Here is a 13,139-nt window from a genome sequence, read left to right on the forward strand (position 1 = left end):
CACAGAGGAGACCTTTCAGGTTATTGATACTATGGAAGAGAGCCTTGGCAAAGAGCTGAAGGGGATGATTGAAGAACAGAGAGAGATGGCTTGGCGACTCCGGGAAAAAGAAACGTCCTTTGGGGGTGGCAGACCCGGGACGGTGAAGATTGTTATATCCAGCCCTCGAGGTGAGAGCTCGGGAGTGATGGGCAAAAAATTAAGATGTCTACAAATAGAAGAAGAATGCAGCATTGAACCGGAGAAGCTGGAAGAAGATGAACTGTGTACCCTGATGCTCGAGGCAAGGACTGTTGTGGACTATGTCTGGATCTGTGGACTTATAAGAAAAGAGGACAATTTGAGGAGTGGTTCCGAAGTAAGATGGAGAAGGACAATGGTTAGAGGGGGGGATAGGGTGAACTGTATTAAGCGTAAAATATAAATGGTTTGTTATGGTAACCTGAAATCGGTGTGTCAAGATATTAAGTCTTTTTAAATAAGAAAAGGGATATTTTGAATTTTTTGTTATTAGCAGCAGTTTAAAGGAAAGAAGAGGTTTGTTTTGATTTGATATAAGAATAATATGTTAAGATATAAAGTTTTGTTACTAATTATTATGAAGTTACAATATGATTTGATTTTATCCAAGATAAAAGTGAGATATTATTGTAAATTGAAAATAAGAACTTAAGAGGATTGTTTAGATTTGAATTTTTTTAAATGAATTTAATTTTTAGAGAGGTGAAGTTATTAAAGTAGAATTTGGATTTGAAACCGAAGGAGAGAAGGCAGGGGAAGTCAAGTGTAAAGATTCGGAACAAGAATTTTTTGTGTGTGTGTATGTAAACAAGAAGAAGAATCTTGGTTATGTTTGTATTTGTTTTGTATAATTGTGGGTGGGTGATTGTTTGGGTAGATGTAGGTGTGGGTGTGGGATTATTCTTTGTTATGAAAAATACCAATAAATTCTCTATAAAAAAAAGTGAGGAGTCTAACAACACCTGGAAGGCCAGGCAGTCCCAGCTCCAGGTGTACAGGGTTTGTTTATTTTTATTTAATACAGTGGTACCTTGGTTCTCAAACTTAATCCATTCCGGAAGTCCGTTCCAAAACCAAAGTGTTCCAAAACCAAGGCACGCTTTCCCATAGAAAGTAATGCAAAACGGATTAATCCATTCCAAACTTTTAAAAACAACCCCTAAAAAAGCAATTTAACATGAACTGTGCTATCTAACGAGACCATTGATCCATAAAATGAGAGCAATAATCAATGTACTGTACTATAAAATAAATAAGACAGTATTGTAGATGATAAAATTAAAATTATTATATTTACTCACCTGCACTGATGATAGCCATTGTTTGGACGGGGGGCTTTTATCCATTTCCGCAGTCACACAATCAATCAATCAATCAATCAATCAGTCAGTGGCTGAACTGGGTTCCACACAGTCACAAAAACAAATTAACCGAAAAAGCCTCAAAGACAAAAACGCAAAATAAATAGCAAAAACAAAAGGACCAAACTTAATTCATTCCAGAAGTCCCTTTGACTTCCAAAATGTTCGATAACCAAGGCGCAGCTTCTGATTGGTGCAGGTGCCTCGGAAACAATAGCCGACAACCGCATCGGCTTCTGAAAAACGTTCAAAAACCGGAACACTACTGGGTTTTCGGCGTTTGAGTACCAAGGCGTTTCGTTTGAGAACCAAGGTACCCCTGAAGTATGTTTATATCCTACCTTTCCTCCAATCTAAATTAGATGATCACGGTCCTAGAGGGAGAAAATACCTTTCTCTGCCCACTCTCCCATGCCATCCATAATGTTCTGCATCTCCATCATGCGCCGTCTTACTCAACTTTCCTCGAAACCAAAAGACCCCAAACGTTATAACCATCCCTCAAGAGGGGACTTATTCCACCCCCTCAATCATTTTGGTTGCCCTTTCCTGAACCATTTTCACATCTCCACAATCTCCCTTTTGAGCTGAGGTGACTAGAACTGTACATAATAGCCTAAGTGCAGTCACACCATAGATTTTTTATAACAGCATACTGTGTCAAGTTCTGGGCACCACAGTTCAAGAAGGATACTGACAAGCTGGAACGTGTCCAGAGGAGGGCAACCAAAATGGTCAAAGGCCTGGAAACAATGCCTTATGAGGAACGGCTTAGGGAGCTGGGTATGTTTAGCCTGGAGAAGAGAAGGTTAAGGGGTGATATGATAGCCATGTTCAAATATATAAAAGAATGTCATATAGAGGAGGGTGAAAGGTTGTTTTCTGCTGCTCCAGAGAAGCGGACACGGGGCAATGGATTCAAACTACAAGAAAGAAGATCCACCTAAACATTAGGAAGAACTTCCTGACAGTAAGAGCTGTCCGACAGTGGAATTTGCAGCCAAGGAGTGTGGTGGAGTCTCCTTCTTTGGAGGTCTTTAAGCAGAGGCTTGACAGCCATCTGTCAGGAATGCTTTGGTGGTGTTTCCTGCTTGGCAGGGGGTAGACTGGATGACCCTTGTGGTCTCTTCCAACTCTATGATTCTATGATATTGGAATTTTCATTTTCACTCCTTTCCTAATGATCCCTAGCATGGCATTTGACATCTTCACAGCTGCCGTGCACTAGGTTGACCGCTTTATTGAGATGTCCGCAATGACCCCCCAATATCTGTCTTACATATAGAAAACAGACTTGATGGTGTTCTGTAGTTCCCTCTGCACTTGATGATGACGAAGACATGGGATGGTGACTATGGGAAGCAGCTGACATCTCTCTCCCACAGCGCACACCCCCAAGCTCATGGCTAATGTCTTTAGCGTTCCACTGTGATCTGGGGAAAAGCAGAACTGGAAGGAGATTCATCGGAAAAGAGTAACTGAATAATCCCTGGTTCTTACTCATGCCACATAGATTTGCAGTTGCCACCACATGCTGTACACGGGGCATATTGAGACACATCCCACGCAACTCGCAACAAGATAAATCACACACAGAAATAAGTGTGAGATACGCAATGCCCAAATGAAAGTATGCCAACAATAGTCTAGACACCGGATTAGGTAATGAACAGCACGTATAATTTATCATATCAAAGGGTGGCTGTGCAGCCTGAGATGAAGAACCCAGGAAAAAGTTGCCAGATTATCTGTGAAGGCATGCAGAGGAATCAAGGCCCACGGAGAGGCAAGAGAACCCATGGAACGCCACCGACGTGCAAACTTGAAATGGGCTGATCATCTGGTCTTCAGAATGAATCTGGAGGATGCAGCGTGCAGGGCCGGCGCGTCCATTAAGGCGAACTAGGCAATTGCCTAGGGCGCCAAAATGGAGGGGGCGCTGGCCAGGCTTGGGTGGGGGGACGGGACGGGCTAGCAGCAGCTTCTCTGCTGTAGCGGAGAGGTGCTGCTTGCCCCCTACACCACCACCCCGGCTCCCGCTAAAGCAGGCTTTGGCGGGGGCGGGGGGTGGGACAGGCGAGCAGCAGCTTCTCTGCTACAGCGGAGAAACTGCTGCTTGCCTCTTCGCCACCCCCCACCTCCCGCTAAAGCAGGCTTTGGCGGGGGGCGCCAGAAGGTGGTCTCGCCTAGGGCGCAAGAAACCCTAGCACCGGTCCTGGCAGCGTGATAAACTTCAAATCACTACTCAGTAGCTGTATTCCCTGCAGATCCACTTTGAAAATGAAGCCCAAAGTGGCAAATCAGGGGAAGGGCCATAGCTCAGTGGTAGAGAGCTTCTTTAAATACAGAAGGTCTCAGGTTCAACTCCCACCCGCAAGTAGGACCGCAGCTTGAACCCTCCGCCTGACAGTCAGTGTGGACAATACTGAGCTAGGTGGAGCAATGATCCGGCTCCCATAAGGCAGCTTGTTATGTTCCTAAGTCATGTTCGCACATAATGCCATTTCCTCTATTCCCCTTGCCCCCACCCCGCCATGTTCCTCCATGGTAAATGGAGATCCAAGTGGGCTGGCTTTGGCCTTGGGGCTTCCAAACGCTGACTCCTAGTTTAGATATAACCAACCTAGAATGTAAACACTTTGATCTTGATTCCTTTTTATTATTATTATTATTTTGGTAGCACCAAGTGGCTGTTACCAAGTAGGTTTATTTCACACAATGATTTTTGAAAAAGCCGACATAAGCTATCTCTTCCAATTTGTGTGGCACTCTGTTTGGAATATCCAAGTGGAAGTAAAAGCTTATCACCAACCCAGGTCATTCTCACCCCTTCAGAACCAACGTAAAAAAGAAAATGGTGACACCTCATGACAGAGCACAGTATTACAGGATATAGAATTAGCCTTTTAAAAATCCATGTTTCTCCTTGCCGTTTCCCCAGTGGCCTTTAATCGCTGTTACCGTATCATGACAGCCACGGACAGAAAGTCTCTAAAGAGGGTGGTGAATACAGCACATGATATCATGGGCAGTCCCTTGAGTCTGTTAGACGACATCGGAAGGGATCGTTGCCTTAGGAGAGCGAGAAAAATTCTGGGGGATGACTCACACCCCGGCCATCACCTCTTTAATCTTCTACCCTGGGGCAGGAGATATACAAGTATAATCAGCCGTACTGACAGGCTAAAAAATAGCTTCTATTCGTGGGCTGTTAGGCTGTTGAACGGAAAATAACATAGCGCAACTGACTTGTGAGGTGGTGTGTTGTTCGATAAAAGATTGAGTGTTGGGGGGGGAGGTTCGTTTAATTTCATTGTACACAGGTTGTACAATGACAATAAAGGTATTATTACTATGGGTGCCATTTTGCCGGTTGGGCTGCCATTTTAACTGTTTTGGCCCTATTCTCATCTGCATTGTTTCAATCACAGAGGAACATGTGTGGAGAACCGCTGTAAGGAAGAAAAGGGAAGATCAGCATTTCTTCTATGGTTATGCACGCCTCTCCCCTCCCTCTGCCCACCCCCGCCGTACTTATCCCCCAAGGCTGTGACATTCTTCCTTTTCATTCGGTTCTGCGTCAAGTTTCTTGCCTCTCTCAATGTACAGCTTTTAAGGGTATTTTTAGATACGGTATTTGAGCAACTCAAACAGATGGCCATCGAGTCTGACAGTTGCACTGATATTTAGGGTGCTGCTTTCCGAGATGCGTGCACATGAAATGCATAGCGCTTTGGACCTTAAATAAGTAAAGTGAGTTTCTAAAGGGGTGCCCCCAATTCCAGTGGTGCCCAAACAATAAGGGAGCTGTTGGTGGGCTCACCTGCCGGGTCGGTTTTTGGAAGCACCAGGACATTCTTAAATTTGGAAGGGACCTGATTGGGTGACAGGCTGGAGTGTTTTTTCTCAGGGTGAGAGGCTGAGAAAGGTGGAAGTTATCCCAGGTGAGAGCTGGGAGGACTCACATCTCCGCATGTGAATTGAAGATTAAGACAGGAGGGTGAAAAATGAAATGATTTATAATGAGTTGAAAAAAGTTTAAAATAACTTTTGTAAAAAAAAAAAAAAAAAACCCAGAACAAGAAGAAGAAGAAGAAGAAGAAGAAGAAGAAGAAGAAGAAGAAGAAGAGGAGGAGGAGTTTGGATTTGATATCCCGCTTTATCGCTACCCAAAGGAGTCTCAAAGCAGCTAACATTCTCCTTTCCCTTCCTCCCCCACAACAAATACTCTGTGAGGTGAGTGGGGCTGAGAGACTTCAAAGAAGTGTGACTAGCCCAAGGTCACCCAGCAGCTGCATGTGGAGGAGCGGAGACGCGAACCCGGTTCACCAGATTACGAGTCTAACCACTACACCACACTGGCTCTGAAGTTTTCTTACTAGGAATTTTAGGTCCAGAAATACCTACAGATCAGAAGAGACTATTTATGTATGCTACAACTGCTGCACAGATGCTACTTGCCCGAAGATGGAAGGAGGACAACCTACCTACAAAAGAAGAATGGCTGATAAAGATGATGGACTATGCCAAATTTGCAAAAATGACCGGGAAAATCAGAGATCAAGAGGACAATAAATTTAATAAAGAATGGGGAAATTTTTAAAAGTTATTTGAAAGAACGATGTAAACAATTGAAAACATTGGCAGGATTTTAAAAACACTTGCAACGAAGCGAGAACTATGATAAAAATTGAGTTTTAAGAAAATATGGAGAATTTGATATGATGCAGTTTGAAAAGAATATCCGGGGAAACCATGGAGGAATGGAGGAAAGTTCAGGGTTTCTGAGAATCCTATTTGTAAAATGATTATGATTTATGTATAATGATAAATGTTAAAAGTGAAAATGATTTTTTTTATAAAAAAAAATTAAAGATAGAAGGGTGAAAAAAGTTCCTTTCTTCTTCGTCTTGTTTCTCTTTCCTTTTTCCTTTTATTTCCCCCCTTTTCTCTTTGTAAACAAGTAGGAAGAAGTAGGGAGAACTCCATGCACTGAGAAACCAAGGGCGATGACTGGCTGCTGTTTTGGACCTAAGCATGCTGAAGTTATGAGAGGAGCAATGAGATGCTCTTGGAGTGCAAGGCGCCCCTTCCATTGAAGGCTCCAGGTGTAAATATGTGCAAAATAAACCATGTTTCGTAAAGACACTAGTCTCTGCTGTGCCTTGATTTCCCAACAGAAACACAAACCTGGGCGAGTCTCTGAAATCTTGCTACTACTCGGCAGAGACTGGGGGTGGCATGTAACACTATGCAGATGTCGCAAATGGTAGTTTGGTGGGGGAGACACACACAGATCTCAACACTATCAGTCTCAGAAGCTCCTGAGAGCTGTAAGATTGTTCCTTTTTGTCTGTCAGTCCCCCAGCATGGGGCAGGGCACCCCTGTTTTGTTAGTTGTGACGGATCCTGCAGTCAGTGTGTATCCCAGAAGGAATCTCTTGATCTAGGAACACTTTGTACATTGAAGCATCCTCCCCACCCCACCCCAGGTTGCGTTTAGATTGCTCCCATTGCTCTAATAAAGAATGGTGCATATGCTTGAACTTCCATTCAGCAGAGGCCGCTCTGAATTACGATCGAGTTTTAATTTCGTGACAAATATACTAATTGATTAATGGCTCGTGTGATTAATGCCTTCAGCCTCAAATATTTTAGAAACATAAACATCATTTGGAAATGCTCCAGCGGGAGCTAATGCCAAGAAATGCAGTGGCCCCCGCAGGGCATCCAATGTAAGCATCTAAACCTATGTTAGCATAGCCACAGTTTTCTCAACAGTATCGGTGATAATATGATTTCAAAACGCTGGGGTGCACCGGTCTAATTAAGAGGAGGGGATCTTAGTGAAAATACAGGGCTGAGATTAAGCTAGTCATCATTTTTGACAAGCATTTTTGGTAGTGCCAAAAGGCACCATTGCTATAAAATGATCTTGACGTTCTCCCCCCAACCCAAATGGGCTGTATTCAATGGTGTCACTCAGCTGCGGCTGCTAAATTAATGTCTGGCCATAATACATGGCTAAGGGGTGCATTTGTGCTTGGTAAGCTACAAGCAGCATAGGTTTGCAAACACATGGCTTTTTATTTTTCAATTTGCAGGGGAAATCCTAATTGGAAATCTGAGCATGAATCCGGTCTTTTTTTCACCCTCTGTTAGTGGAATCCTTGCTAACCCTGTGCAGCAGATGAGCTAAGCATGAAACGCTCGGCAGTTTTCAGCTATACTGAGTCTCTATGTTAGCAGTGGGTGAGGTCATCTCTCTTTAATGTCAGTCTTCAAGGCATTCTGTGTTCATCCAGGATGAAGGAATCCTATACAAACGTAAGATGGGAATTGACACAACTGCTGTGATTCTACAAAGAAAGAAGTGGGACACAGACGAGCCCTATATAAACCCTGAAGCACAAGGAGAAGTTGCATTCTTCTGTGCTGGGGGCTGTAATGTTAAAAAGCAATGACTCTGTTGTGGCTTCTATTGAATGCATCCCTTTCCCTATGATAGCTTCAACAGAATATCCATCTCACCAGCAGAAAGAAAGAAAGAAAGAAAGAAAGAAAGAAAGAAAGAAAGAAAGAAAGAAAGAAAGTCATTGTACAATTAATTGTAGATTGATGTGTGTTTCTGTATTGCAGATGGGGGACACTACCCTCCCCACCCACCAGGGTGTATTGGTTGTTAGGGGAAGGGTACTACCTCTGGTGCAGGATACGGCATGTTCCTTCTGGGGTAGGGTACTTTGTTCACCTTTGGTCCCCACCCTGCACTCAGCTCTCACCTGTGGCTCCTATAAGCTGTCAGCATGCAACAGCGGCTACACCCCGGGAAATGGCTTCAACTAGCTGGCTAAGGGGCTCATTTTCCAGCGTCATAACTTTTATATGCCTGTTGTCTTTGTCCATGGAGTTTTCTTGGCAGGGATACTGGAGTGGGTTGCCAGTTCCTCCTCCAGGTGGAAGTAAGAGCTGGACCATCAAGAAGGCTGATCGCCGAAGAATTGATGCTTTTGAATTATGGTGCTGGAGGAGACTCTTGAGAGTCCCATGGACTGCAAGAAGATCAAACCTATCCATTCTCAAGGAAATCGGCCCTGAGTGCTCACTAGAAGGACAGATCCTGAAGTTGAGGCTCCAGTACTATGGCCACCTCATGAGAAGAGAAGACTCCCTGGAAAAGACCCTGATGTTGGGAAAGATGGAGGGCACAAGGAGAAGGGGACGGCAGAGGATGAGATGGTTGGACAGTGTTCTCGAAGCTACTAACATGAGTTTGGCCAAACTGCGGGAGGCAGTGAAGGATAGGCGTGCCTGGCGTGCTCTGGTCCATGGGGTCACGAAGAGTCGGACACGACTGAACGACAAAGCTGGCTAAACCAGGTGAGGGTAGCGATCCGTCTCAAAGCCTCAGAGAGTTGCACGCAAAGATAGGTTCTGGCAGATTGAGCAGATGAGATCAATAGCGGGTCCAACTCTGTGCTGCAGAGGGAAGTGAGGGGCAAGTGGGGCTCGTCAACCTGGGAAGGTAACCCATCTAGGAGAAGGAAAATTCTGATACTAAACCTCCACTGCCTTGCAGGATACCTTCTGGAGAAGAAAAGGTTTAGGAGTAAACCTTACACAAATACAGAGTGGAGTCCCTAAGACGGTTAGATGGTGCCTTGCACGCCTCCTTCCGGCAACTCCTGCAGCCAAGTTGGTGCCAAACATATTGCTCTGCTTTCCTTTGGACCACATCAGCGAGGCCGAGGGGGTGTGTGTCTTGTCATCTGAACAGCCAATCTTTAGCAATACTGCCCCATCAGTCTATATTTATTGCTGTGCCTGTGAAGAACTTATAATTTTATTGTTACAGGTAGGTAGCCATGTTGGTCTGCCATAGTCAAAACAAAACAAAATAAAATAAATCATTCCAGTAGCACCTTAGAGACCAACTAAGTTTGTTCTTGGAATGAGCTTTCGTGTGCATGCACACTTCTTCAGACACACTGAAACGGAAGTCACCAGACCCTTAAATATAGTGAGGGAGTGGGGAGGGGTATTACTCAGAAGGGTGGTGGGAATGGGTGATCACCTGATAGGTGTGGAAAACCTGTTGAGGACTGTTAACGACTGCAATTTTTACAGGGTCTTACAGGGAAAGGCAAGTGGTGAGATGGCTAAAGATAGCTTTGTCATGTATAATGAGATAAGAATCCAATGTCTTTGTTCAGACCCTCACTATATTTAAGGGTCTGGTGACTTCCGTTTCAGTGTATCTGAAGAAGTGTGCATGCACACGGAAGCTCATACCAAGAACAAGCTTAGTTGGTCTTTAAGGTGCTACTGGAAGGAATTTTTTATTTTGTTTTGTTTTACTTTTATTGTATTGTGTTGAACATATACCTGTAGTACTAAGAATTGAAGAAGCTCTAGCAAAACCTGATCTGCAACACTTTTTGCGTATTTGCACTGCGCTAGGACACTATCATTATTGGCAGAATTGTGCCACTAGTTTACTATTTGTTCATAAGTATCTCCAGGCTTGGACTTGCACGCTGCACTTCAGTGTGTTTATTTTAGTGTGTTTAATTGAGTGAAATTGTTCCTTATATCTACTAGCCGGTTAGGTGTTTTGGTTTTGTCGGATTACAATTTTTTTTTGTATTCCTTTGAACCACATCAGCGAGGCCGAGGGGTGTGTGTCTTGTCAACAGAACAGCCAATCTTTAGCAATACTGCCCCATCAGTCTATATTTATTGCGTATTTTAAGTTGTTTCCGTTTTAATTTTTATGCGAACCACCTTAGGTCCTGCACTGGGAGAAGAGGGGGGGGGGCGGTACAACTAATTCACTAACTAAATATCCCCCCTCCAGGACAGACATTAAGCTAATAGCTCTGTAATTTCCAGGATCCCCCCCCCAGATCCCCCACTTTTTGTGGGAGTGTTCCACAAATGGGGAGCCACCACAGAAAAGGCCTCTGGACCTCTCATGGAGAGGGCACACAAAGAAAAGTCTGAGATGATCACAGGGTCTGGGTTGGTTCATATGGAGAAGCGGTCCTTGAAATATTGGGGTCTTGAGCCATTTAAAGCTTTATAGGTCAAAACAAGCCCAGAAACTAATTGGCACTCAGGCCAGGATATCCAGATTCTAATATTTTTAGGACTCTATAGGCTAAAACCAGCACTTTGAATTGAGCCTTGAACCAAACAGAGGATCATTGCAAATAAAGTCAGATTGGTATAATGTGCTCTGAATGACCCACTACAACCAGCTACCTGGTGCAACTATTGAAGTTTCCAGATGTTTTCCAAGGACTTGTAGAGAGCATAGATTAAGCAGGTGTGAGGTCACACACAGTACAGAAAAAGACATTCCAAGCAGAGACTTTTCTCCACACCAGCACTTTTATTTCCCCCTTTTGAAGAATGACATGTTTGGAATTGCCTACAGGGCAACTCCATGCAATGTAGTGGTTTTTCAGAAAGCAATTAAATTCTGACCCAGGGACATGTTTTTTGAATGGGATGTACTTTAACAGACTGGAGCAAATAGCCTCTTTTGCTCCACTGGTTGCTTATGTAAGGCTAATTCCCTTTGGATTAGGATTTGGGTCAACAAAGAATGCATTATTTTGCACAGATGAACTTAACTGTGAGCTGTCTGTCTCCAACTGTATCACCCCCCAATTCTGCCTTCCTTTTATCCACAAATAGCATGTTTGTAGCTTTCTTCAAAACACATGTAAGCTACATTTCCTGCTCTGTTTGGGCACTAAGACTGATGTCAGTTGAAAGTAAGCAATTGTGCATTTTTGCAGATTCTTTCCAAATCTCCTGAATCAGAACTTTTTTTTGAGACCTCCCCTTCTCAGTCTTCAAATTTGCTAGAGAAGACCTGCTCCATATACAGTCATACCTCTGGTTGCGTTTGCTGCGGGTTGCGTTTGTCACGGGATACAAATGCACCGGGTTTGCACTTCGCACATGCGCAGAAGCACTAAATGCACAGATTCGGCGCTTCAGGTTGCGCTCTGTTCATGTTGCGAACGGGCCTCCGGAACAGATCCTGTTTGCAACCAGAGGTACCACTGTACCATCAATTAGGAGCACCACATTCACGCCATACATTTAAAAAGCACTATGATACCACTTTAAACAGTTATGGTTCCCCCCAAAGAATTATGGGAGCTGCAGTTTCTTAAGGTTGCTGAGAATTGATAGGAAACCCCTATTGCCCTCCTAGAGTTACAATTTTCAGATGTTTAACAGTCAATCTCTCTTCCCAGGGACTTCTGGGAATTGCTGCTGCTGTATGGAAAAACACATGAATCTGACCTTTGAAGGGATTGTAAGTAAACCATTTTCCACTTACCAAATGAATGGTTTCCTCCTATGTGAAGGGAAGTGGGAAACTTTGGAAAGGACTTGGGAGATATTTTAAAGGTCTAAGAGCCAATATTTCCATGCTGTACTTTGTGTCTCTCTCCGGAAAGAGCACTTGCCCCAAACCTGGAGAGAATTCTCCCTTTATGCTTTTAAACCAAATTATATATAAAAAACTGACATAATTTCAATGGATCTACTCTGAATAGGACATAATTGGAGACAACCCTTCGTATTCTCAGATTTGGTTTGCTTTTATTTACTTTGTGAGACTTCTTAGGAACCACTGAATGCCTGAGAAGAAACCTATAAATATAGGTTGTCTTGAAAGTGATGTGAGCTCATGCGGTGGCGCTTTCCCATTCCTGCACACACACACACACACACGCTCTGCACAGTTTCTTCCGAGGGTTGGTGTAACCCCAAAGCAAGACCTGGAATGTGGCACAGGAGGCAGCTGCAGTGGCCAGGGAAATTGCTGAAAATTGGGCAGGGGCAATTTGCAGGAGCATTTCTCACCAGATTCCCCACCCACCCACCCACTCACTAGCCCCCTGCCGCACCTTCCAGGCTTTTCCTTGAGAATCTCTGGGCTTTAGTTTGAGGCCCGGTTTGAAGAGGGGCTGTACCCAACCCTAAATTTGGCCATCCTTTTTCAAGTGGGGAAAATTCACATTACAAGCTCTCGCTTCCTTCCATCCAAGCCCCGAACCATCCCTGGTCATGAAGACTGAAATGAACTGTATGATGTAATGCCATCTCGTCATACTGAGAATTTAGGGACATAGGAAGCAGCCCGATACTGAGTCAGACCCATTAGTCTACCGTGATACTGTCTACACTGAGATGCTGGGGGATTGAACCTGAGACCTTCGGCACGCTAGGCAGATGCTCTACCACTGGGTTACAACCCTTCCTACTGAAATTATCTTCACCTCGTGCAAGACTATAGGAAGCTGCCTTATACCGAGCCAGACCATTGGTCCAGCTAGCTCACTAGAATCATAGAATCATAGAGTTGGAAGAGACCACAAGGGCCATCCAGTCCAACCCCCTGCCAAGCAGGAAACACAATCAAAGCATTCTACACTGACTGGCAGAGGCTCTCTATGGTTTCAGGTAGGGAATCGTCCTACCTGGACATGCTCAGGATTGAACCTGGGACCTTCTGCATTCAAAGCAGGTGCTCTACCACTTAGCTTCACCCCTCTCCAAATTTCCCCGTCTCTGTCCTGCCAGTAGCAGTGAATGTGGGGCAGAGCTGCAGATTCACCCTCCCATTATTGGAACCACTGCAATTTATCTAGAAGTTGTTTTTGTTGTTGTTATTTATACCCCACCCATCTGGCTGGGTTTCCCCAGCTACTCTGGGTGGCTCCCAGCAGA

The sequence above is a fragment of the Lacerta agilis genome, chromosome 7 (assembly GCF_009819535.1).
Source record: "Lacerta agilis isolate rLacAgi1 chromosome 7, rLacAgi1.pri, whole genome shotgun sequence".
Classification (NCBI taxonomy): domain Eukaryota; kingdom Metazoa; phylum Chordata; class Lepidosauria; order Squamata; family Lacertidae; genus Lacerta; species Lacerta agilis.